The sequence below is a fragment of the Dama dama genome, chromosome 8 (assembly GCF_033118175.1).
Source record: "Dama dama isolate Ldn47 chromosome 8, ASM3311817v1, whole genome shotgun sequence".
NCBI classification, from domain to species: Eukaryota; Metazoa; Chordata; class Mammalia; order Artiodactyla; family Cervidae; genus Dama; species Dama dama.
In genome coordinates, this window is record NC_083688.1 from 45,395,961 (window position 1) to 45,422,347 (window position 26,387).

General features: G+C 41.9%; 1 protein-coding gene across 2 annotated transcripts in view; it reads right to left on the reverse strand.

Annotated features, from left to right (window-relative positions):
- Positions 1-26,387, reverse strand: part of SPATS2L (spermatogenesis associated serine rich 2 like) — a 184,297-nt gene that overhangs the window by 143,346 nt on the left and 14,564 nt on the right. For both annotated transcript variants that reach the window (XM_061149046.1, XM_061149049.1), the window contains exon 2: positions 17,575-17,623. The gene's annotated coding sequence lies outside the window, so the exon portion shown is untranslated. The remainder of the gene's footprint in view (positions 1-17,574; positions 17,624-26,387) is intronic.

Here is a 26,387-nt window from a genome sequence, read left to right on the forward strand (position 1 = left end):
TAATTTCAGAGCTGGAAGGAAGCTTGAAAACCACTGAATTCAACCCTCTCACTTTGCAGAGGAGAAAAACTTGGACCTAAAAAAAAAAAAAAAAACAAGAAATCTCTAAGGTTCTACAAGTTCATGGCCGAGTCAGGTTTCTTTCCTAACTCGTGGCACAATATTCTTTCCAACTTCCATTCAGAAGTCACAGAATTAGGAAGTCAGCCTGCCAGATGTGTGCTGTAATTTACCTCTATGTTGGCTGTGAACGCATTCTGAAATTGTATGTTTACAGGCAGGAGGAACTGACTATAACACTGTGACATCTACCCAGAGCGATTAATGAGAAAAAATGTACAACATCGCGCCTGACTGAGCTAAACCTGGCCGAGGACAGACAGAGCTCTCCTTGATACCAAAGGAGGAGGCTGTCAGGGTTAACAGCTGGCCGGGCTTTCCTTTTCTAGTGGCAGTGAATTCTCTGCCACTCTCTCCTTCAACTGCTTCCCATCTACTGCTGACGTTCCCCTGAAACCCTGGCGCAGTGGCGTCATGCGCTCCGCTGTGTGACCCTCATCATACATTCTCCCCAAACACTCAAAACGAGGGTAATCAACATGTGATGGAAAAACTAGATCATTTGAAGGTCTCTCCCTCCAAAGTATCAGAGGACAGATTCAAGGACAGTCATTCAGAGTGGATTGGTTTGAATGTACTACGAATAATAATAAGAATACTTATTCATATACCTTCATCATATGGCAGCTTGTAATTAGCTCAGCAGATTCTCTGAATAAGGGATAGACCTAGCATTTGGGAGTAGGAAGAAACCCCAGAGATGATCTAATAAGTTGAGTTCCTTCGTTTTGCAGAGATTAAGAAGAAAACTAATAAGCTCTGCTAAATCAAGTGTAGGAGAGAGCAGTTACTGGTCTCAAATCATGGCATTTTCAGCTGAAGAATGTTTACAAATATATTCCACTGAAAAGTATCACGAGGTCTCTAGGATCCATCTGGATCATGTGGTTTGACGCATATATTTTCCTTTTTTCAATTAAAAATAAACTTTGTTGGTTCTTTCTTATTAGAAAAGCAATATATGTTTAGAGCAGGAAATTAAAGACACGGAAAAAAACAGAAGAATATTTAAAATGCTCATGGATCTTACTACCCAAAGAATCACTTTTAAAACCCTCAAATATATTTCCAGATCATTTTCTAAGAATATATCCATATATTAGCAAAAATGTGATCATTCTGTGCATACTTGGAGGGATTTTTTAAAGAATTTTCGCTTTTTTAATGGGGGCTTCCCTGGTAGTTCAGATGGTAAAGAATCTGCCTGTAATGCAGGAGACCAGGGTTCGATCCCTGGGTCAGGAAGATCCCCTGGAGAAGGGAATGGCTTTTTTTAAATAATAAGATTTCATTAACAATATATGATGAACATCTTTTCACTATCAATATTTATCTATTATCATTAGAGTAGCTGAACAGTAGTTCACTATTCCATGATATATATATATATTAATATATACAACTAATCTGTTATTGTGGTACATGTAAGCAATTTCCTATTTACCCTATTATAAGCAATGATGTGATTGACACCTTTGTGGCCAAAACAGTTGCGCATATCTTTAATTATTTCCTTAGCATACATTTCTAGAAATAAAATTTCTGTTACAAAACAGTGAACACATTTTAAAAGCTCTTTTAAAAATACATATTGCCTCTACAAAGGTCCATATAGTCAAAGCTATGGTTTTTCCAGTAGTCATGTATGGATATGAGAGTTGGACCATAAAGAAGGCTGAGTGCCGAAGAATTGATGCTTTCAAACTGTGATGTTGGAGAAAACTCTTCACAGTCCCTTGGACAGCAAAGAGATCAAACCAATCAATCCTAAAGGAAATCAACTGTGAATATTCATTGGAAGGACTGATGCTAAAGCTGAAGCTCCAACACTCTGGCCACCTGATGCGAACAGCTGACTCACTGAAAAAGACCCTGATGCTGGGAAAGATTGAAGGCAAAAGGAGAAGGCGGTGGCAGAGGATGAGATGGTTAGATAACATCACCAACTCAATGGACATGAATTTGAGCTAACCCTGGGAGAAATGAAGGACAGGGGAGCCTGGCGTGCTGCAGTCCATGGGGTTGCAAAGGGTCAGACATGACTTAGCAACTTAACAACAACAAAACTGCCTCTACAAATTGAGTCAACAGTTTAATTTACTTGAGTTACATGCATATCTAGTGTTCTGATCTATTCAGCACTCCATGAAGAGAAATCTTATAGGTGTGGGCTGGTCAAGTGTAATAGACGTGTTTTTATCTATAATTCTGATGTTAGTTACTGCAAACACCTTAATCAATTAGATAAGCTTTTCACTAGAAGCTGTCTATTTATACATCTGACTTATACGTTCCATTTCGACTTTTTCTTTGGAATTTGATGCTTTTTCTCCCTCCCGTGTTAAGTACTCTTTTTACACACCAATATTCTTAAAGAGATTCTAGATATTTAGTCTCTGACAACCTTCTGTTGGGCGCCGATTGTATGCATCAGCTAGAAAATCTAGTTATGCTCTCAGTTAGATGCCAGAACCAGTGTGCAGTCTGACAGTTTAATAAAATGATAAAAATGACACCTGAAGTTCAGGTAAAATCAACAAGTATCTGCAAGACTAAAGAGAGGAAGTAGAATGTGTTGTCAGACCATGTGTTGTACTTTAACTTTTTTATTTACTCATTTTTATTCCATCTGATTTCAAAAAAGGACTTAAGGCAGCTTTTCTTTTGAAATGTGTCTTCTAAATTGGACATTTCACATCACGAGGCTGCCAACTTCTTTCTTAACATAAGGATATTCTTCTATCATGACTACATGCTATATTTGAAAACTGAATGGCAAGGATATTGTTCTTATCCAGAAAAGAGGAAAAAATAACTCATTATGATCATGACTCCAGCCTGGAAGCCTCTCCAAACAGCATGCCCTAGGTATAAAATGCCAGTCTCATAAAAAACCAGGAAGAACTCCATTTCTAGGATGCATGAAAGATCCTGCTGCTGCTAAGTCGCTTCAGTCGTGTCTGACTCTGTGTGACCCCATAGACGGCAGCCCACCAGGTTCCCCCATCCCTGGGATTCTCCAGGCAAGAACACTGGATTCTCCATGCCATTTCCTTCTTCAATGCATGAAAGTAAAAAGCGAAAGTGGAGTCTCTCAGTCGTGTCCGACTCTTCGCGACCCCATGGACTGTAGCCTATCAGGCTCCTCTGTCCATGAGATTTTCCAGGCAAGAGTACTGGAGTGGGGTGCCATTGCCTTCTCCCCATGAAAGCTGCAACACATCACAGGAAGTCAGGCCTTTGGGTATTCACTTCTCCCAAGAGACTGTAAGAATGCAGATCTCCGACACTGACTTGTGAGAACATTGTGAGACCCGAAAACAAAAACGCACAGGGGGCCTGAGGGCAGGGAAAGCCAGCCGGGCATCGTTGGGGGGGGGGGGGGGCCTCCCCCTCCCCCAGAGCAGCTGCAGGAAACCTCCACCCCCTGCCCGGTTTGCTGTTCTGAGTCTGCTCTTTCTGTTTCTTCTTGGGCCCCCGCACTCTTCCAGGACCACTGGTCAGACCTCTCAGGGGTCTGGCTTTGGTCTCCTGTCCTGTGCTTTGAAACAAGGGATTTTTAGCACATGGTCTTTCTAAATCCTCCTCTTGAGACTCGATTTCCATCTGTCTTCTTCCATCAGCCTAAACCTTGTCTGGTATCTCCTGGGTCAGGGCCGCGTGCTGAAAAGGCAAGGTCCCAGACCCCACATTATACATGGAAGCACCCTTTATGACAAGTACTTGGTATGAGGTAAACAGAAGACTGGGAAGAAAATTAGTTTTGCATGCTTTAGGAACGAAGGGAGGGGTGTTAAGTGCTACATTAATGTTGAAGGGGTTAAAGGGAACAAATATTACTGAACGTACTTGGCATATTAAAAGCGTAACGCTGAGTTTTGCCTGTGCTCTAAATCAGCGGTCATCAATCTTTTCTGGCGCCAGTGATCAGTATCACGGAAGACAACTTTTCCACAGATTGGTGGGAAGTGGGGGTGGGGGGTGGTGGGATGGTTTGGGGATGATTCAAACACATTACATTTATTGTGAACTTTATTTCTATTATTATTACATCAGCTCCACCTCAGATCATCAGGCATTAGATCTTAGAGGCTGGGGACCCCTGCTCCAAACACTCCCAAATGCCACCGTTTAGGAATACAAGGATCATTTTCATTGTGAGATCTGAGGTTTCCTGAATTTTCCAAAAGAAGAAAAACCTCAAGACAAACACTCAGCATTTTAATAGGACATCCAGGGCGCAGGGACCCGATTCAAACACTAAAATCCACCTATTGCAAAATATCGTATCGACAGTTAGCCCAAACTTAACTCAGAGGCTTTAGTGTTTCACAATCCACTGGGCCCTTTCAAATAATTATTTCATTTGATCCTCCCCACAATTTAGTAAGGTAGATGTCACGAATCCCACTTCAGAGATGAGGAACCAGGCTTCCAGGGGTTACATGATGCACTTGTGGCACTTAGGCAGCTAGTTCAGTAGTTGAGAATGTGGGCACTGAGGCAGACTCCCCAGGTTCAAGTCCAGGTTCTGATCACCGTTAACTACATGAGCTTGGTCACCTAACTTACTCTCACTATGCTTCAACGTCTACATCCTAGAACACAGACAGATAACGACACCACCCACCTCACAGGGACATTGTGAGGAATAGTCGAATTAGTACGTGAAAGAGGTTACAGAATTAGTCAGAGAGTCTGCAGGTGCCTGGAACGCAGTTAGCACTCAAGAACTGTTCACAAGACTCAATTCCCAGAGCTAAGGGTCTTAAGGCCAAATGAGGTATCCTTATCTTTAGCAATTACACTGCTTCTATGATTCATCATTTTATCAGTAGAGAAATTAGCAATTTCTCACCAAAGGAAAAGACATGCTAAATTAAGGCAACCTTGAACTGGATATGACTCGAAAAGGAAGGAAAAGGACAAAAGTTCAAGTGTGGCTTCTTAAAAGAACCCCATTTATTTTTGTTTCCAGAAAATTACTGTATGCCATTTAAGTATTTTCAGTCATTTCAGAGCACAATGAAAGGTCAAGTTAAATGGAAGTAACCTTTGTGTAGCCCATGGCGACTGTCCGGGAGTCTGTTTCCCATGGCCTGGCCCTGGGTTTGGACAATGGAGCACTTCTCTGGGCGGGCACCCCTCACCCCCAGCACTCCCCTGCACCCACTCCACTGGAGCGGAGGGCAAAGATGCAGCTGGCAAGGCTGGGGTGCTACGGAAAACAGCGATTTCACCGAGCAAGAGGGCGGAGGAAGAGCAGCAGCAGACGCTTTCTTGCTTCCAGTTTCTGCAGCTCTGAAGACCCCAAAGGAGGCTGGAGCGCAGAGAGGTGGTGCTGGGAGGACAGAGTGACCAAGACATCCAAGACACGGGGAAAAAACAACATATGGCTAGAGTAGCCTGCTGAAGATGCTGAAGCAGCAGAGCGCATCCTGGAAGAGAAGGGCTGGAAAAGCAGAGTCAGAGGACCCTACGGTGGGTCATATAAGGCCACGAATGAGTGACTTCTCAGTCCTCTTCAGGTAGACTTTGAGTGGGACTGGGAGGCGGCCATGGTGGGGCTCTTAGCCATCATCTGGAGATGCAGCTGTGATGCAGGTCGAGGTTTGTTCCTAGAAATCACACTGCCTTCTAAACCATCATGTGAAACCTGCTCCTCCCGGCACAAGTGTAGTCTGGAGTGTTCAAAAGTCAAGTGCTGTGTGAAGGAACCCAATTAAGGAACTCAGGGAGTCTCTGACACAAGAGTTATATGTGAAAAAGGAAATTTCACTTGAAACAGGAACATATTCAGCATTAAAACACAAGTTATGGACTGCCATTCAGCTCAGAAGTCCTGCATGTCACAAGTGTAAAAATAATGGTAACATTCGTATCTCACTTTAAAGTTTATAAAGAATTTTTTTATAGAAGTCTATCCCACGTGGATGTTTTTCATACCCTAACAAGACATGTTCTTCATATTATTATGAGTCCCTAAGCATTGCTTTATACCACTTCAAAGACTTTTTAAAAAATCTATAAATACTACACATAGAATTTTATCTAACGTACTATACATAATGCCTGGGGAAGGAAATGGCAACCCACTCCAGTACTCTTGCCTGGAATATTTCATGGACAGAGGAGCCTGGCAGGCTACAATCCATGGAGTTGCAAAGAGTTGGACATGACTGAGCATGCACACACTCACTATACATAACAGGCAAATGGTGAGTTTTAGGTACTGAACCTATCCTAAAATACCTACTACTTTCCCAGAATGACTAATTAAATATAATTTACGTTAACTGAACTAGGTGTAAATATTGCAATACTCTGCACAGACCATTAAGCATATCTCATTAAGAAGTTTCTATATTTCCAAACCCTCAGACATCCTAACGTGGTACTACAGATGAATAATTCTTTTTAAAAAGAATGTGCTAAAGGATATCCCTCAAGGGTCTTTAAAAACAGCTCTTAATAGCATAAACAGGAAGCATGCCATAAGGTAATGAAGAATGGTGGAATAAAAATGATTGTGGCCTATTTCCATAAAGAAGCATGGAAAAAAAGAAAACAAGCTAAAATTACTTCCAGCTTGCCGAGTTAAAATGAACTGTTATGTCATTAGGCAAGTGTCTTATTTACTCTTTGCCCTATATACAATAATAACATGTGTTGTTGAGAGTCAAGAGTTCACATTAGCATTTTTTAATTTAGGAAAAAGAGGAAATTGTAAATCTTGAGGAACGGTTTTCCGGTTGACACAGTTGAGCATGCCCGGAGGGTGATATGTATTTTGTACCCGATCTTTATTAAACGTTCTGCCCTTGAGACACAAAGATAACACTTCTGACCCACAGTCAGCAGAGCGTTCACTCTGAGGTTCTTTCTCTCAGCTCTGACAATAACTTTGTGCTGATTTACCCTCTTTTGGTCATCTGGTTTCCTATGTTACTGACAGCATACAGTCAGCGTACATTTGGGAGACAGCTGCCTGGCTCTGCAAGAGAAGCTGCAGCTTGGAGAAGGGAAGTGAAGCAGAGGGCTAACCCATGGCCCTGGCACTGGGTGCTTGCCAACTGATGTGTTAAAAGCAAGATTCTATACAGTTGAAACTGATACCGTCAGTATGGTAAGAACTCTGCAAATGTATTTACATTCAGAAAAGCTGCAATAGCTGAATCTTTTCACTGGATATGCTAACTTCTAGAGTCACTGAAGCCTCCTCAGAGGCTGTATGCGTCCTTTCTATATTCCTGAGTATTCGGGCTGTTCCAAGCATTGGTTTCTCCAAGCCCTTAATTCACCATCATATTGGAAAATCACACTCTACTAAATTTAGATATTGAGTCCTTGATCAGAATTAATCTGGCCTAGAGTATGTGCATGCTAAGCCGCTTGCTTCAGTTGTGTCTGGCTCTGTGCGATCCTATGGATTGCAGCCCACTAGCCTCCTCTGTCCATGGGATTCTCCAGGCAAGAGTACTAGAGTGGGTTTCCATGCCCTTCTCCAGGGGATCTTACAAGCCCAAGGATCAAACCTGCATCTCTTATGTCTCCTGCATTGGCAGGCGGGCTCTTTGCCACTAGTGCCACCTGGGAAACTCTGAGTATACCAGGCCCAATATCACTATCAGTTCAGTATCAGTTAGCTGCTCAGTCGTGTCCAACTCTTTGCAACCCTATGAACCGCAGCTCACCAGGCCTCCCTGTCCATCACCAACTCCCGGAGTTTACCCAAACTCATGTCCATTGAGTCGGTGATGCCATCTAACCATCTCATCCTCTGTCGTCCCCTTCTCCTCCCACCTTCAATCCTTCCCAATATCAGGGTCTTTTCAAATGAGTCAGCTCTTCACATCAGGTGGCCAAAATATTGGAGTTTCAGCTTCAACATCAGTCCTTCCAATGAACATCCAGGTCTGGTTTCCTTTAGGATGGACTGGTGGGATCTCCTTGCAGTCCAAGGGACTCTCAAGAGTCTTCTCCAACACCATAGTTCAAAAGCATAGATTCTTTGGCACTCAGCTTTCTTGATAGTCCAACTCTCACATCCATACATGACTACTGGAAAAACCATAGCCTTGACTAGACAGACCTTTGTTGACAAAGTAATGTCTCTGCTTTTTAATATGCTGTCTAGGTTGGTCATAAGTTTCCACCCAAGGAGTAACTGTCTTTTAATTTCATTGTTGCAATCACCACCTGCAGTGATTTTGACCCCCCCCAAAAAAAGTCAGCCACTGTTTCCACTGTTTCCCCATCTATTTGCCATGAAGTGATGGACCGGATGCCATGATCTTAGTTTTCTGAATGTTGAGCTTTAAGCCAACTTTTTCACTCTCCTCTTTCATTGTCATCAAGAGGCTCTTTAGTTCTTCTTCACTTTCTGCCATTAAGGGTGGTGTCATCCGCATATCTGAGGTTATTGATATTTCTCCCAACAATCTTGATTCCAGCTTGTGCTTCACCCAGCCGAGCGTTTCTCATGATGTACTGTGCATAGAAGTTAAATAAGCAGGGTGACAATATACAGCCTTGATGTACTCCTTTTCCTATTTGGAACCAGTCTGTTATTCCATGTCCAGTTCTAACTGTTGCTTCCTGACCTGCATACAGGTTTCTCAAGAGGCAGGTCAGGTGGTCTGGTATTCCCATCTCTTGAAGAATTTTCCACACTTTGTTGTGATCCACACAGTCAAAGGCTTTGGCATTGTCAATAAAGCAGAAACAGATGTTTTTCTGGAACTCTCTTGCCTTTTTGATGATCCAACAGAGGTTGGAAATTTGATCTCTGGTTTCTCTGCCTTTTCTAAACCCAGCTTGAACATCTGGAAGTTCACAGTTCATGTATTGCTGAAGCCTGGCTTGGAGAATTTTGAGCATGACTTCACTAGCGTGTGAGATGAGTGCAATTGTGTGGTAGTTTGAGCATTCTTTGGGATTGCCTTTCTTTGGGATTGGAATGAAAAGTGACCTTTTCCAGTCCTGTGGCCACTGCTGAGTTTTCCAAATTTGCTGACATATTGAGTGCAGCACTTTCACAGCATCATCTTTCAGGATTTGAAATAGCTCAACTGGAATTCCGTCACCTCCACTAGCTTTGTTTGTAGTGATACTTCCTAAGGCCCACTTGACTTCACATTCCAGGATGTATGACCCAATATACAAATCACCAATTCACAGATCATAGAGAGACCTGCCTGAATACATTCTTTCATTCAACAAATACTAATTGAACATTTCTTATGTATCAAGTAGTCATCACAGCACTGGCAACACTAGTGAACAGAACTTACACTCAGCCGGTGGTCTATCATGGGGCTAGCTGAATATATCATGCAGTATTTTGCTACATCTTTGAGTAGAACATAGAGAGAGAAGAAGAAGAGAGAACATCAGCTCATTAATCAGAGAGCGAGCTGAGAGGACGAAGCCACATCTCTTTTCACTTGTTGGTTTCCTCTCCCTAACTCTGTTACTCTAGGTGAGCAGTGCACGCTTCTTAACTGGCTGCCAGAGCCCTCTTCAAGCTCTCTTTTCAGAAACCTCTGCAAAAGTCTTATAAACAATTCTGCTATTCCAGAAAATGTTAATGCTCAAGGTATTTCCTTGAAAGAAAAGGAAAATTCTTTTGAATTTTTTTTTCTCTGTAGCTAGGAATGCAATTAGGCCTATACTTGGCAACTTTGTCAGTTCTCAGAGCCAAGAGATCTCAGGGTTAGGAGAATAAAGCTACCAAGATGCTTTAGCTATTGACTCTGCTGGCCCCAAACTCAAGAGTTAAAGCCCGAGAACATTTTACCCTTTTAATTTCCCATATAAGTAACTTCCAAATACCAAAGCTTAGAGGACCTAGGATGCAAAATCCTTTCCATTACTTTACTGAAAAATTATGTATGCTGTGATTTATTGCTAATGCTGGATTTCAAAGCATTAGTCAGGACACCTGCAAACCTTTGAACAATAGCTGCCAATATAAGTTTAGCATTTCATGGGTCAGCATTTAAAATCTGACGAATAATAAATCATCCCTATAAGCTAACCAGTGTGAGGCACTGGGTTGGTAATCTATTTAGAGTTGGTTTAAAAAGTATAACCATAGACTATGTTATAACATAGCAACTTGGGAAAATGGAGACCGGGTAAAATAATGATTGTTTTTACTGCATCTCTTTCTTCAATGGTACTCTTTCTCTAAGAAGGAACTTGTCTTTTGATTTAAAGAGATTTAACTGCGTGTTAACAACCTAAAATTTGGTCATTATATTAAGTCTATATGCTTAAAAAACAAAGAATTTCGGCTCTCTTTATAGCTATATAGTGAATGTTCCTGAGGGGACAATATCCATTTAGGACTTGCCAGGACAATATTTGATGGCAATAGTTAACCTGCTTTGGAAGATATGCATTGATTTCTCAGGGATATAAACATTTTCATTTTTTCCACTATCGGAATATTGCACGTATCTGCTTGAGCGCTGATAGAACAAATGGTAAGCATTGGATACCCTTTTGGTGTGAGGGTGTGAGACAGCTATTTATGTCTGTCTAGGAATGGCTGTGATATATTCAAATGTACTTTGATAGGCTCACAAGATTGGTATGATGACTTGCTTGTGGTACACAGACTGCACCTCTCTTACCTTCTTTCCACATTCCATAAAATTTTAGGGCAAGTCAAGGTGTCAGTGAGAAAAGCATCAGCATTAGGAATGCTAAAATTGATTTAACGCCTTCTCTCTAACAAGAGGTAAAGCAGTAGCTAAAGGCAGAAGCGGAGTCAAACCTTAGAGCAGTGGCCTAGGCAGCAGGACCCCTTGGGACCTTCAGAGAACTTGCAGCATCTAATGAAAGTGATTTCAAGTCCAGTGTTCACCTCAAGAAATATATGAGAAGCCCAGGCTCAATTAGGTGCATTGACATTTATTGAAAAAAACACTTGTATATACTTCCATACTTGTATTAATATTTCTTTGATTCCTTTTATTCAAATCCCTTAAAGAGAGTTGAATCATTAGCAACTATGGAAACATTAACACCAATGGTAGGCAGAAGCTCACAGGGATGCCTTATTTTCTGAGAGGGCCCAGACATGCAGAGCCAGAGATCCCAGGAATCTTGTCCATCCTCTGTGACCTCGTTTCCTCACCTGAGGCTGACTGGTCAAAAAGCGATTCATCAACCCAAGTTGGATAAATTAGATTTCCCCTTCATGGAGCCTCAGACTTGGAACCATGAACCCCAGAGGGCAGAAGTCATCAGCGATCCATCACACTGACAGCGATGCCTTAGAGAAGAGGCCACAAAGTCTTATGCTAAGGCTGCAAGGCTCTCCCTGGTGGTGGCCCTTGGTGCAGTTTGAAGATTCCACCATCCCTTCAACTCTGTGAGTGCATGTGCATGCTCCGCGTCTGACTCTTTGTGACCCTTTGGACGGTAGCCCACCAGGTGCCTCTGTCCGTGGGATTTTTCAGGCAAGAATACTGGAGTGGGTTGTCATTTCCTCCTCCAGGGGATCTTCCCGACCCAGGGATCGAACCTGCACCTCCTGTGTCTCCTGCCCGGCAGGCAGATTCTTTGTCATTGCACCACCTAGGAAGTCCCTTCAGTCCTATAGGTACCCCCAATAACACAATTCAAAAATAAATATGTTTTGGTTTAAGCTAGCCAGTCAGTTTCTGTAGCTTCCAATAAAAAGAGCTCTGTAAGTTAAGGATGTCAGCACTTTAATATGAAGTTGTAAATGTTGCTAAGTCATGTCCGACTCTTTTGTGACCTCATAGACTACAGCCTGCCAGGCTCTTCTGTCCACGGGGTTTCGTAAGCAAGAACACTGGAGTGGGTTGCCATTTCCTTCTCCATTAATAAGAAGTTATGTTTTGGTAAAGTTGAAATAGTAGGGTGCGTGTATACGCGCTAAGTTGCTTTAGTCGTGTCTGACTCTTTGTGACCCCCTGGACTGTAGCCCGCCAAGCTCCTCTGTCCACGGGATTCTCCAGGCAAGAATACTGGAGTGGGTTGCCATGTCCTTCTCCAGGGGATCGTCCCTACCCAGGGATCGAACCCGTGTCTCCCGCATCTCCTGCATTGGCAGGCAGGTTCTTTACCACTAGCACCACCCAGAAAGCCCAAAATAGAAGGGACAGGACCATGATTCCTTCTGTTTGAAGGAAGTTCCATTTTAAAGAGGCTCTATATGTGATCCCTGTGGCAAGGTCAGGGAAGGGTTGCTATCACAACCCTCATGATAGAGAAAAGGCAAAGACGGCTCAGGGGGGGTCCTGCCTCTGTGCTGTGGCCTGGCTGCTGGCTACTGGCAGAACCAGGCTCAGAATCAGGTCTCCTGACTGGTGGTCAAGCACCCTGTCCACTGCGCCTTGGTGGGTATGCACAGATGTAATCATAAAGGAATCTTACAGGGAATATAAACAAAACTGAAAAACAGCCATTCTGAGTATATACCTCTTTTCATTTTTCTCCTACCCAACTGCAAGCCAAGGGCTTGGGAAAAGTCTTAATAAAGTAAAATATATAAACCCTTGCCTTAGTGTTGATATTTACCAATAAAAAAAATTAAGGCTAAGAAGTGCATCTTTTTGATATGGATAGCAACTTTACTCTGTTCTACACACTCTGTTCTACACATCTGGCAAGGAGTAGCCTTTGAACCGCATGGCAGTGAAGTCCAGGGTATTTTCATCCTAGATGTTGGAACAAAAAAATGTCCTTGTTTGTTTACAACTCATATATATACGTTATTATACTAACATGGTATCTACCTTATAAAACATGAATAAAATAGAAAAGAATGACAGAATTAACATACTATTTTGCTAACCATGATGTCTCAAACCTTGTCTTAGGACAAGGTTCATGATTAACTAACCACAGTGGATGTAGATCCGTACATCTTTCAGATAATTTAGAATTTTGGTGGTCAGCTTCTTGCCAGATCCGATTTGACTGATCACGGTCATTACCTCGTACCAGGGCCAACAAAGTTCATGTTAAACTTTGCCATTTTCTTGCTTGCAGCATTAAAATTATCTTCAATTTATGGGAATTCTTTGCAGACTCTACTTAAGACAGTTTGTGAGGGTTTGTTAAAAGTAAAACATTGAATTTGTAAATCCAGGTGACCAGGCATGATATATCCCATAAAATAACCCAGGCAGAGAAGCCAGAGGGGAAGCCTCTTACCTCCCTCCCTCCAGGCGATACTTGAGCATCTGACATGTGGACTCAGCGAGGATGCCGGTGTCAGTACAGTTACCTGTTATCATGATGCTTCATGATAATAAGATGAAAGTAAACGCAAGTTCTAATCAATTTCCTTCTCAACCAAATGGATCTTCTCAAGAGCTCCCTGGGGTGCATATTCTACTTTAGAGGCCACTTTGCCAGGCAGGGAGGCACAGTTTACTTCTAGAGCCACTTATAACCACAGGAATCTCTTGGCCTAAAACTATGCAGGACAAGGATAAACCAACCTGGGTTGGAGAGAGTTTATTCTGCCTTTTAAAAAAACTTTTAAAATTATGAACTCCAATCTACAACCAGAAAAGCAGAAAAGCAGATAAAACATTAATGTTATATATATATATATATATGTATAATACATTGTTTTACCCACGCAACTATGTGTGTATGCTCAGCCACTCAGATGTGTCTGACTCTGTGACCCTATGGACTGTAGCCTGCCAGCTTCCTCTGTCCATGGACTTCTCCAGGTAAGGATACTGGAGCGGGTTGCCATTTCCTCCTCCAAGGGATCTTTCTGATCCAGGGATTGAGCCCGTGTCTCCTGCCTCTCCCACACTGTCAGGGACATTCTTTACTACTGAGCCACCTGGCAAGCCCATGCACCTACAAGCTCCAGTCACAAACCAGAACATTGCCAGGACTCACAGGAGCCCCACAGCTCTTCTGCCTTCCCCAGCACACCCTCCTTTAGAAGGGATTTGTTCAGCAGTAAATTCCCGGTCACTTTTGTCTGTACCCCTTAGCAACAGAGTGTAGTTTTTGTCTGCTTTCACACTTTGCATAAATGAAATACGATTGCTGTGTATCCTTCTGTCTCTTCTTTCTTCCAACATTATGTCTTAGGATGTGTCCCTGTTATTGTGCGTAGCGCCAAGCTTTCTTTTTCATTACTGTATAATATTCCACCCTATAGTTACAGAAATCATAACTTCTTATTATTACAGCACAGTTTTTTCATCTGTTCTACAGCTGGTGGCTATTCTATGTTTCTAAGTTGAGGTGAATATAAGTAATGCTGCTAAGAACAACTTACACACCTCTAGATACACGTGAGCGCACATTTCTCTAGCATATACACACAAGTGCACACCTGTGCGTGCATGAGAGTGGAACTGCTGGACCAACCTGAGTTTCTGGGAAAAAGAAAAAACTTAAGAAAGGTAATTCTAGTGAATCGCTTGGCAATCAATTTTAAAATAAACTCTTATGTAGCCATGAGGAAAGCTCATTAAATTACTAGATTTATCTTTCCCTAGACTTTTACTCCTGCACACTGATTAAATTTGAACCAAGACATTAAGTGCACCTAACTCTGTTAAAAAATAGTTTGAAAGTTTCCAATGAATTTACTGAAGTCAATTCCCCCAAGCCTCCTCTCCCCACCATATATATTTTTTTACATATCGTAATTGCATTTTTCATTTTAATGAGGACCAGTGTTGTCCCTGCTGAGAGAACAAAATGTTCATTCAAATTTTAAAGCAATTTTACACCAAAAGATTTCATATTGATTAAGCAGGGAAAGCCAAAAATGTTAATCCTAAACTGAGGTGTGCAAATACAAACAACAGAGATTAATTCCAACCTCAGAGTCCCCAGTGTATCGTTACCATCATGAGTGATCCCCAAATGGGTGAGATACATGGGACAAACTTGGATGACAATATTGTGGCACCAGCAAACCTGCTCATCAGTCTCCTACTGTCTCATCGACAATAAACATAATAAGTAGCATCTATCATAGTGCCAGGGACTATCTGCATGTTAGTTCATACATGCAGTGCCTTTTCAATCCTTAAAACAACCCTATGAGGTAGGTACTATTTTTCCTCCCATTTACAAAAGGAAATTAAAATACAGGGAAAGTAACCTGGCCGGGATGCCATGGCTGTAAATAGTTGAGTGGGGAGTCAAATCAAATCACCAGTTCCTGGTGCCTCAGTTCATCTTCTACTGCCTGGCAACATGTTAGTTTTGTTATTGTCATTGTTATAATTTTGATAACAACAAGAACAATTCTTTAAGACCATAGCAAATGTGTGAACCATAGGGGGGAAAAAAATCTATGTATGCTTGTTTTTATTGGAAAATTTTGTGAAAATGATTATAACCAAGCAACTCTAATTCTGGGAGAAGCTAATTAAGAAATGAATTAAGGGATTCAATGGATACCCAAATTAGTCATTAGAGCTTGAAGATCTAGAGTTCTGGTCTAAATCCAGCTTTGGCACTTGCATCCAAAATAAACATGACCAGATAAGTACCACAGATCACAATTAAAATGGATTTATATGGCTTATGCATCCACATGGGAGAGGTCGCTTCCTAATTGAATTCGGACACCTCTTCAGTTACTGTGGGTTTCATTTGCCATCTCTCTGTTCTTTTGTAACTGCCAGCAATAGGATTAGGCTGAGGGAGAAATCATTTCCATCAGTGATGTCTGCAGAATGAACATAAAAAGATAAAAGTAAAGCCTTTGAACTATAATTAGAAAATTCCTTAAGTGTGCTCAAGTGACATGTTTCAGACTGTGACCAATTGGCAAGATGCATTACAGAATGGACGCCCAATGTCACTGTTCCGGGATAAGCAGCCAGTAAAACTAGTGTTCCAACATGAGACTAGAGTGATCTTTTGCAGGCCAAAACATTCCTGCTTTTTACCTCTAATATAATTAGTGACAGACAGCTGGAGGCATCTCATTCTCCCGACAAAAATATGATCAGAATTGTTTTCAATTGGTACATCTTTCCATCAAGCTGCTTGTTGCCTTCAAGCAGAATAATCAGTTTCTGATTATTTGGTACATTCCAAGAAAACAGGAATTGATTGTGCCCTTGCTTGTCTGATGGGAAGAAGGCTGCCAGAATTTACATAGTAACTCTTCAGTTGCCTAAGGGAAAGAAAAACTAAAGTGTGTGTGTGTGTATATGTGTGTGTGTGTGTGTGTGTGTGTATGTGTGTGTGTGACACAGAGAGAGAGGGAGAGAGAGAAAAATCAGTCAGTAGTTTCCATACTAATTCCCTTTGAACAACAATAAAGAAAATGTTTTTATGGTGATTCAGATTTCAGATATAAGGAAGTAAAATATTCTATTCCATTAATGGAAAACAACCAACTCCGACCAATGTTAATGACTCTTTTCCAAAAAGTTACAGTCATCTTACTCCTGAAGTTTCAGGGTTTTAGAAAAAGAATCAAGCTTAAATATTCACGGAAACATTCAGGTGCAATAAGTCCTCTTTATTTTGGACTACTTCAATTTGGAATTTATAATCATTTGACAGGTTCTATCAGAGATGATCTTTTCACAATGAATGTATGGCTTGCTAAGCAAATTACTTTAAATAAGCAAGACTGCTGGTGGAGAAAATGAAAATATTTCAGGGAAAGTATGAGGAATAAAAAAAAAACATGCTTTCCCCTCCAGAAAATACTTGTGATGAGCCCATTCAAATATCAATAACTAATACTAATAATTGCCATTGAATTGAATGTCAATCTTATGCAGTCCACTTTACACACATGAGCTAGAAAGATCCCAACAACTCTTGCAGAGATGGGTATAATTAACTCCATATTAGAGAGGAGGAAACTGAGGCTCAGAGAGGCTGGGGACATGCAGAGACCCGACAGTTACTAGGCAGCAGAAGCAGGATGCAAAGCCAGGTTGTCTGGCTCAAAAGGTTGTGTCCTTCCACTCCAAGTCGGCACTGAGTCAGCACTGAAGGCTGCAAACCAGATTTCCGGATTCATGGAACCAAGCTTTCAACAGCACCAAACACGGCTATCAGTGCAGGGAGGGAAAACCACGCAGTGTGGCTCCAGAGCCTGCCACTCTTAACCGTAATCCTTTCTACAACACAAGGGTCTCTGTAAAAGACTTCTCCCCCTGGTACTTTTACATGCATGAAACTACAGCACTGAAACGTTGAGGTAGGTGGAGAAAGTGCACGTGGGTGGGGTAGGACTACTTCCGGTGCTCTGCTGCTCTCCCCCACACCCCACTTCCCACCCCAGCACCAGCAACTTGGCCCTTGAGTTTGCGAACCTGCACGTAAGCACTCTGGCGCTAAAACCCTGGAAGATGGACAGGCTATGACAAAACCCCTGGGAATCAGCGACAGGTGCAGAGGCAGCCGGCCAAGTGGGCAGGAGCAGGGCAGAAGGGAGGGGCCCTCTCTGCTCACCTGGCGATCCACGGAGACGGTCCTGGAAGCGGCCGGGGTCTGGAGTGCTCTGGGGGAGAAAAGAAATTTGGGGAATCAGATCTCACGTTTCAAAGCCACACACTCACACCCAAGCTCAGGCTGTCTGACCCGTGACTTAAAACTGCGGGCGGGGTACCTCTCTCTCTGTGCCTCAGTCTACTCAACTGTAACATGGAGGACAATAAAAGCAGCTTCCTCGCAGAGATGCTGGGAAGACTGGGCAGTAAAAAATTTGTGCAATGAATTTACTACTCACAGCAGTGATATTTTAATAATAACAATAGCTAACATTTATTGCTTGGTATTGTTCCAGGGCTTCCATGAGTTAAGTCTACAATACTCTGAAAGAAAGTGTCGGTTGCTCATTGGTGTCTGACTCTTTGCCACTCTATGCACTGTAGCCTGCCCGGGCCCTCTGTCCGTGGGATTCTCCAGGCAAGAATACTGGAGTAGGTTACCATGCGCTCCTCCAGGATATCTTCCCAGCCCAGGGATCAAACCTGGGTCTCCTGCACTGCAGGCAGATCTTTACCTTCTGACACCAGGGAAGCCAATACTCTGAGATAATCACTTCTGCCGCTGGCATTGTGCAGATAAAGAAAATGAGGCACTGAAAGTTGAAAGCATCTGTCTCATAAAAATATACAGGGTAAGTGATGGAGCTGGGATTCTGTGACCACCTGACCACAGGGCCTGGACTTTAAATCACAGGGATATCCTGCCTAATTTATCACAAATAGATGTTAGCTATTATTGTTTCTATGATAGTCTCCTTTCCAAAGGATAGCCTGTAATATCCATACAAGCCCAGCTAGTAATCACTCAGGCATTAGAGACAGCAGCTGGGCTGGTTAGCCAACCAGGCAAACAGTAAGTCCACCATCTCTTCAAGCCTTCCCTGAGAATCCCTCTGCATCCGTTCCTCTGTTAAGCTCCGCGTAGGGCTTCAAAAGCTCTGGTCACTGATCCTGCAAAGTCAGCTCAACCTCCCTGAAACAACCAGGGGAAGACGACAGGAGCGAGAGCCGGGAAGGATGGGGCAAGACCTCAGAACGCCGGATGCTGGGCCTGGCTTGGCGCCAACTCTCTGGGTGACCTTCTCCAAGTCAGCTGACTGCTCCGGGGTTTCATCTTTAAGTGAGAGGACTGACCGAGAGGCTCTTTTAAGCGCTGAGATTTTAATCCACAATTCTATTCTGACTCTCTTTCAATCGGACTAACTTTTCCTTCCAACAGTCCATTTCTGAGAGAATATACTGTAACCCTTCATTTTGCTAACACGCTGAGTGGACACAATGCCAGACGCTGTGAATGTGCCCGGGATATCAACACAAGACAAAGCCTACACTTTGTGATGAGCTCTGAGAGCTTGATGAAGTCTCATCACAGGAAGTCCTGGCAATCGGAAAACCAGGGCCGAGAGCAGCCCTTAGGACAACTGCGCATGCCTGCTGGGCCCCCCGACTTGGGGTGGGGCCCCCCACGTGGGGCGGGGGCCCCAAAGACCTCTGAGCCAGTCTTAGCACCCAGGGTCCTGGTGTCCCAGGCGCCCAGCAATCTGGGAAGAGGGTGCTGTGCTAAGCCGATGGGGTAGCTAAGAATGTGAAAAATAAGGCAGAAACCAGACAAGAAGGGAGATGCTTGAGTTGAGGGTTAGGTTTGTTTTCTGAAAGCAACAGTGTTGTATACAATAAACCAAAGAGATGAGAACTGAGCTGGCACTTGACTTTCTTCTTCAACTACTTGACTTTCTTCACTTTAATAAAGTACACCAACGGCCATTTCAATAGCAATCTTTTCTTTTACGTATGTGTGTGTCTGTGCGCATGCGTGCCTGCTTCTTTGAGAAACATTTACTTTGACACAAGATGCTACTGACTTTATTTAAAGATCAGTTCATCACACTTAAGATATATTTGCTTTTACAGAAGCTCCTTGGAGGGAAATCATTCAGTGAGTATAACACTTCCATTAAAAAGAAACTGATTTTAAAATGTGCTTTTTCAAACTTTTGACAAAAACAATTCTTCGATTTTCTTTATGTACCACAAAAGGCAGAGATTGTTGTGTGGACTCTGTAATAAATAACATGAGTTGTCAAATGAGATAGTAAACATTTATAGATTTAATTTTTAATAAAGACTTTTAAATATAACCCAAAATGTTCATCAATCTTTGACATGGGAGGAAGTAGAATTTTGGTAAACTCCATCTCCTACCACAACAGAAGTGGCAGAAGATGTTTATGGTTCTTAGAGAGGGTAATGATGGTATTCTTTACAGGATGGTCAAATATTTGCAGCATATAATTCTAGAAGGCACAGAAAGGTAGAACATAAAATGTATTATTCTGACAAGTATTTAGGGAATGGATACACTGTCTTAATGCTATGTCTCTACCAAAGTACCTAGTGCATGGGAATCTACAGAGAATTTAGTACCTAAATTGGCTCTGAACAAGATTCTAAAAATGCTTTAAGCAATGGCAGCATTGTTAGAGAACATGAATACACTTCAAGGATGACAACTCTGAAGAACAATACTCTCTAAGATATATAAATTATAGCTTTCTTTAGCTTAGAAAGAAAAATAAAATTTAGTACTGATTATCCTTGGGGTGAAGAATTATGAGTGATTTTTTCCTTATCATTTTGTCTGCTTTCCAAGCTTCCTATAATGAGCATGTGTAATTTTAACAATTTAAAAAAACAAAAACAAAAAACCTTTTTTCATTCTCAAGACACCTGGTGAAAAAAGTGAAAAGGCTTTCGAATCAGACTAACTTGGGTTCAAATCCCTGCTTATACCCTTTCTAGCTTGGTGCCCTCAGATAAGTTATTCAGCAGTCGAAACTGAACATGAAATGGAAATAATAATACATGCATTAAAGCATCATTTTAACTATGGGAGATGAGATACTGTAAGTGCTTAGCACACAGTAGGAGCCCAAGAAATGACAATCACTCTTCTATTCACAGTACAGGCAAGAGAAGCTCAATTTTCCGAAAACAGTGAATACATTTGATGATGTTTATATTGATGCTTCAGTCCATTTGTTTACAGAAACACTGAACTTTTAATAGGTAATTTTCAGAAAGCTTCTAACAATTAAAAGTTCCAAGAAAGAGTAAGTAAGAGGCTTTCACCTTACTCTCCCTTCCATCACGATGATTAGATTTCTACAATCTGAGACTCTTGGGTTCACTAGTATTTGCCACTTTGTGGGTATGTTCAGAAATCCTCTGACTGGGACGGAAGATGGGACAGTGTGTTCAGGTGAACGCTTTAGAGCAAAGAGAAAGAAATCATAGCTATCACAATCAAGATCTTATCCATATTGTCATTCCTTATGAGGAAATTGAGCTAAATAAATTTGGGACTGCTTAAATGAAGGATGAGGGACAAGATCAGAGATTTTCTGCGTTTTTTTTTTGTTTTTTTTTAACGGTAGATTTGTGGATTATTTTCAACCTATTCACGTGAAAGTAGTTCAATCAAGTAGGTTTATGATAAACTATATGTACCTAACAAAAAGAAGTCAAATGGGCCTTAGGAAGCATCACTATGAACAAAGCTAGTGGAGGTGACAGAATTCCAGGTGACCTATTTCAGATCCCAAAAGATGCTGCTGCTACAGTGCCGCATTCAATATGCCAGCAAATTTGGAAAACTCAGCAGTGGCCATGGGACTAGAAAAGGTCAGTATTCATTCCAATCCCAAAGAAAGGCAATGCCAAAGAATGCACAAACTACCATGCAACTGCACTCATCTCACACGCTAACAAAGTCATGCTCAAAATTCTCCAAGCCAGGCTTCAACAATACATGAACCATGAACTTCCATATGTTCAAGCTGGATTTTAAAAAGGCAGAGGAACCAGACACCAAATTGCCAACATCTGTTGGATCATCAAAAAAGCAAGAGAGTTCCAGAAAAACATCTACTTCTGCTTTACTGACTACACCAAAGCATTTGACTGTGTGGGTCACAACAAACTGTGGAAAATTCTTCAAGAAATGGGAATTCCAGACCACCTGACCTGCCTCCTGAGAAATGTGTATGCAGGTCAAGAAGCAACAGTTAGAATCAGACATGGAACAACAGACTGGTTCCAAATAGGAAAAGGAGTACGTCAAGGCTGTATATTATCACCCTACTTATTTAACTTATATGCAGAGTACATCATGAGAAATGCTGGGCTGGAGGAAGCACAAGCTGGAATCAAGATTTCCGGGAGAAATATCAATAACCTTAGATACGCAAATGACACCACCCTTATAGCAGAAAGCAAAGAACTAAAGAGCCTCTTGATGAAAGTGAAAGAGAAGAGTGAAAAAGTTGGCTTAAAATTCAACATTCAAAAAACTAAGATCATGGCGTCTGATCCCATCACTTCATGGCAAATAGATGGGGAAACAATGGAAACAGTGACAGGCTTTATTTTCTTGGGCTCCAAAATCACTGCAGATGGTGACTGAAGCCATGAAATTAAAAGACACTTGCTCCTTGGAAGAAAAGCTATGACCAACTTAGACAGCATATTAAAAAGCAGACATTACTTTGCTGACAAATTCCGTCTATTCAAAGCTATTTTATTTCTAGTAGTCATGTATGGATGTAAAAGTTGGACTATAAAGAAAGCTGAACGACAAAGAATTAATGCTTTTGAACTGTGGTGTTGGAGAAGACTCTTGAGAGTCCCTTAGACTGCAAGGATATCAAATCAGTCAAATCCTAAAGGAAATCAGTCCTGAATATTCATTGGAAGGACTGATGCTGAAGCTGAAATCCAATACTTTGGCTACCTGATGTGAAGAACTGACCCACTGGAAAAGATCCTGATGCTGGGAAAGATTGAAGGCAGGAGGAGAAGAGGATGACAGAGGATGAGATTGTTGGATGGCATCACTGACTCAAAGGACACGAGTTTGAGCAAGTTCCGGTGGGTGGTGATGGACAGGGAAGCCTGGCATGCTGCAGTTCACGTGGGTCACAAAGAGTTGAACACGACTGGGAGACTGAACTAAACTGAACAAAATAAGGCTGGTAGGGATATGCTGCCCTTGGATATATGTTGCTGCACCTTCACTACAGCAAGAAATATTGATTTAACTGGCTTTACTATCAAATCAAGTATTTGTTGACACGTGCAATGAACAATATAGAGGAAAAGCTTGATACAGAGGTCAAGTCCCATTCCAACTCACTCCAAGGGACTGTCCAAAGTCTTCTTTTGCATTGAAAGTGTGTTCTAATAATGTTTGCTTCAGTCACAGATAACAGGAATTTTCATTATAATGGGATTTGTTACATAAATGAATATTGGTATAGATTTTTATGTAGCACAATTTATTATAAAAAATACAGCTCAAAAAAAAAAATTCATTATGTACTTAACCTCTCCCTTTCTCTCAACCCTGGAGACATATTTTGCTTTCTACCTGAGGTGTGAACTGTTCTCTATTTTCAGTGTTCGATTCCTTTCTGTTCCTCTGAGAGTGCCCAGTACAGACCAGACACTCAAGAAACAGCCGATGAAGAAATGAGATGAATGAAATGCAGCAGCAAGGCAAATAAGGGAAATTCAGAATAGTTTCCTGCATAGAAGGAGAAAGGGCTTCCCAGGTGGCACTAGTGGTAAAGAACCCGCCTGCCAATGCAGGAGACAGAAGAGATGCAGGTTAGATCCCTGGGTCGGGAAGATCCCCTGGAGGAGGGCATGACAAGCCACTCCAGTACTCTTGCCTGGAGAATCCCATGGACAGAGGAGCCTGGTGGGCTACAGTCCATGGGTTTGCAAAGAGTCAGACATGACTGAAGCAACTTAGCCGGCACACGCATAGAAGGAGAAACAAAATTTCCAAACCAATTCAAGATGAGTACAGCAAGCAGGGTTAGCCATTCCCAGGTAGCAGGTCCTTCGTGGGGGTTTGTATAAGACATCTAGCACTTGGCTCACACCACTCCCCCTGCCCCCCATCCCTGAGGAATGCCACAGAGACACTTCCATCATTATGGACCTGAAACACACTCATGAGACGTGAGCTCAAACTAGTGGCCAATGGACCAATGCTGTCCTTCTAAGGACTGAGAGAGAGGGTTATCACGACCAGCCGGGAGGCAAGAACGGGCAGGGAGGTTAGCCCGAAACATCCCAGGGAAAGGGAGCAGCCCCATGGGTGAGATGGACTCTCTGGCAGCCAGACACAGAAGCAGTTTCTGAGCCCTTGCCAACATTACCAGGGCTCAGGGGAACCGCGGGAGACTTCAGAAAAGTGTGTGATGTCCAGTGTCAAAATTCCTAACTTCTCCTTCCTTCTCCCCTGTGGCAAAATGATTGCTTTAATAATCAAAGAGCTGCTTATAATTGTTTATAATGCAACCCTGTTGGAATGTTTTCCTATCTGATATCTTTTTTATAAAACTTTTTTATTGAAAGCTAAAATAATGCATCAAACATACAAGTTTTGCTTCTATCTTGAAACAACACAGCAGACTTAAATGCCTGTTTCTATAAAGGTCTATATTGTGTTCAAAGGAACCACCTACTGACGCCAAGGGCCTCCTTCCTTCATCAGAGGGATGTGCCATGGGATTGAGCATTCAAGCTCTGAGAGATGCCACGCTCGTTGGGCGACAGGGGCTTCCTGGGCAGTCATGGAGCCTGTCCCTTTATTATTGCAAAATGTATAAGTGAAGAGTTAGGAGGGTCAAGTGAGGTTAGCACCAGGAATGGTGCATTTTTACAAATATTCCCATTAGTCATTTGAAAATATTTAAAATGGTAAATTGCCTTCTCCTTGGGAGGCAGGACCTGTCACTATTAATTTGTAACTTGGGAGCTAACCATCAGAGCACTTTTGAGTTAACTCATTGGTTGGCTCAATGCATTTAATCCTCCCTATGACCTTTGACTGTGAAGGAGTTATTATCTCTGGGCAAGAGCAGAGGGAGCCAAGGCTCAGAGGCAGTAAAGGACTCAGCCCAGCGTTACGCAGCTGCCGAGGGCTGGATGAGGCCACATCTCAGATCCAATCCGCAGATCCAGAGTCCAGCCTCTGTCCACGGTTGTAACTGCTCACTAGTTGTGCAGAGAGCCCACACTCAGCTCGCAGGCCCTTCCCACCTGCTACACCACCACGGGCAACATACTCTCCCCAGGCTGAGTTGGTGGTCATGCTGTGTCAAGATGCAAAACCTTCTTAGTTCCTGGGCTATGAGGGACACTATTTCTCCCCTGCAGGAACTAAAATGAGCCGAAGGGAAACCGAGACAATTATAAGGCAAGAATTGTGTAAGCTCAAGGACTATGAAAATTCAAGAACTCAGAAACCAAAGGTAGCTTTCTTGACTAGACAAGAGTTGGTTATAAACTCGGCAACAAAATACCTCTTAGATATGAAATATTACTACCAGGGCATTTTTTTTCTCTTTCATTTTTCACTAAGAACTGAAACCTACAAAATGACAAGCCAGGATTACCCTATTAAAAGACAACTTCAATTGCTCCTTTGTTCTAAGAAACTGTGTGTTAGGTACTGACTGGCAATACTTTCTACCTTGATCTTCGTATTAATTATGCATTTTTCCTACAAAAATTGACTGCCACACTACACATTTTAAGTCAGATTTGAGAGCTGCCAAGATAAATGTTCCAAATGGCTGACTTTTTAAAGACAACCTGTCAGTTCACCAAATAATTCTTTGGAGGTTTGTCCCAGCATTTTTATGTCTCCCTTATACCTATACTTACACCTATAGCAATTGTTATGGCTCTTTCCTTATATATCATCTTACAATTAAGGCTAAAGATTTTTCCTTTCAACCCTTAATATACAAGTAATGAAACTTATAATCCCTTTTGACAGCATCCATTTACTTTGGCTGTTATTGTTAATTCCTATACTGATGTGTGTGAAATACTCAGAATGCTAGGGAGGTAAGCAATTCTGGCCTAGCCCATCCAACTAAAACAAAGACAATTTCTGTATTTTTTGACTAAATAAATGTTTTCTTCCTCAAGGTTTGCTTTCATCAAATAATCATACCAATGTTTTATTTCCTTTAGTTGACACTTTATTTTAATGAGGCTTGATTCCAAAACATATAAAAACATACGCACATGGGAGGTGCTATATTGAGCAAGCTCAGAGTTCCAGCCAAGTGTCCTATCTTTCATGTGGCACCAAGTGACATTTCGTGAAAAACACAATGGTAACTATTCATCCCACCAGCCTTGAAAAGATAGGCACGAGCTGCCTGCCAGAATGGAAAGGCTTAAGCTTTGAAATCAGACAGCTGGCTTCAAACACCGTCTCTACCACCACTGACTCTGTGACCTTGGGCAAGCTGCTAGTCTCCCATCAGAGGTTTTTCACCTAAAAACTGGGGTAACAGACATACCTCAACGGGGTTATGGAAGAGCTAAATGAGAATTTTGAGATAAAAAAAATCCCTAGCATATCACCTGGCACATTAGCCGATACTAAAGAATTGTTCGTTTTTTCTGCTTCTCTGTAAAATGCCATTAGTAATTCATTTTGTTGTCTATGCACAGAAGTGAATGTAAAGGATATTAACTGTGGCACTCTTCGTGACAGCAAAGAACTGGAAATGGTCTAAGCATAGAGAAATGATTACATTAAGGTATATTCACGTATTGAAATATATGCAGTCATTTCGAATATTTCTCAAGTAATGTTTTTTGACAAGAGAAATTGCTACTCTAGAAAATAAAGTGAGGACAAGAGACAAGAAAACCTGTATCATAACAATAGCTCACACTTACTGA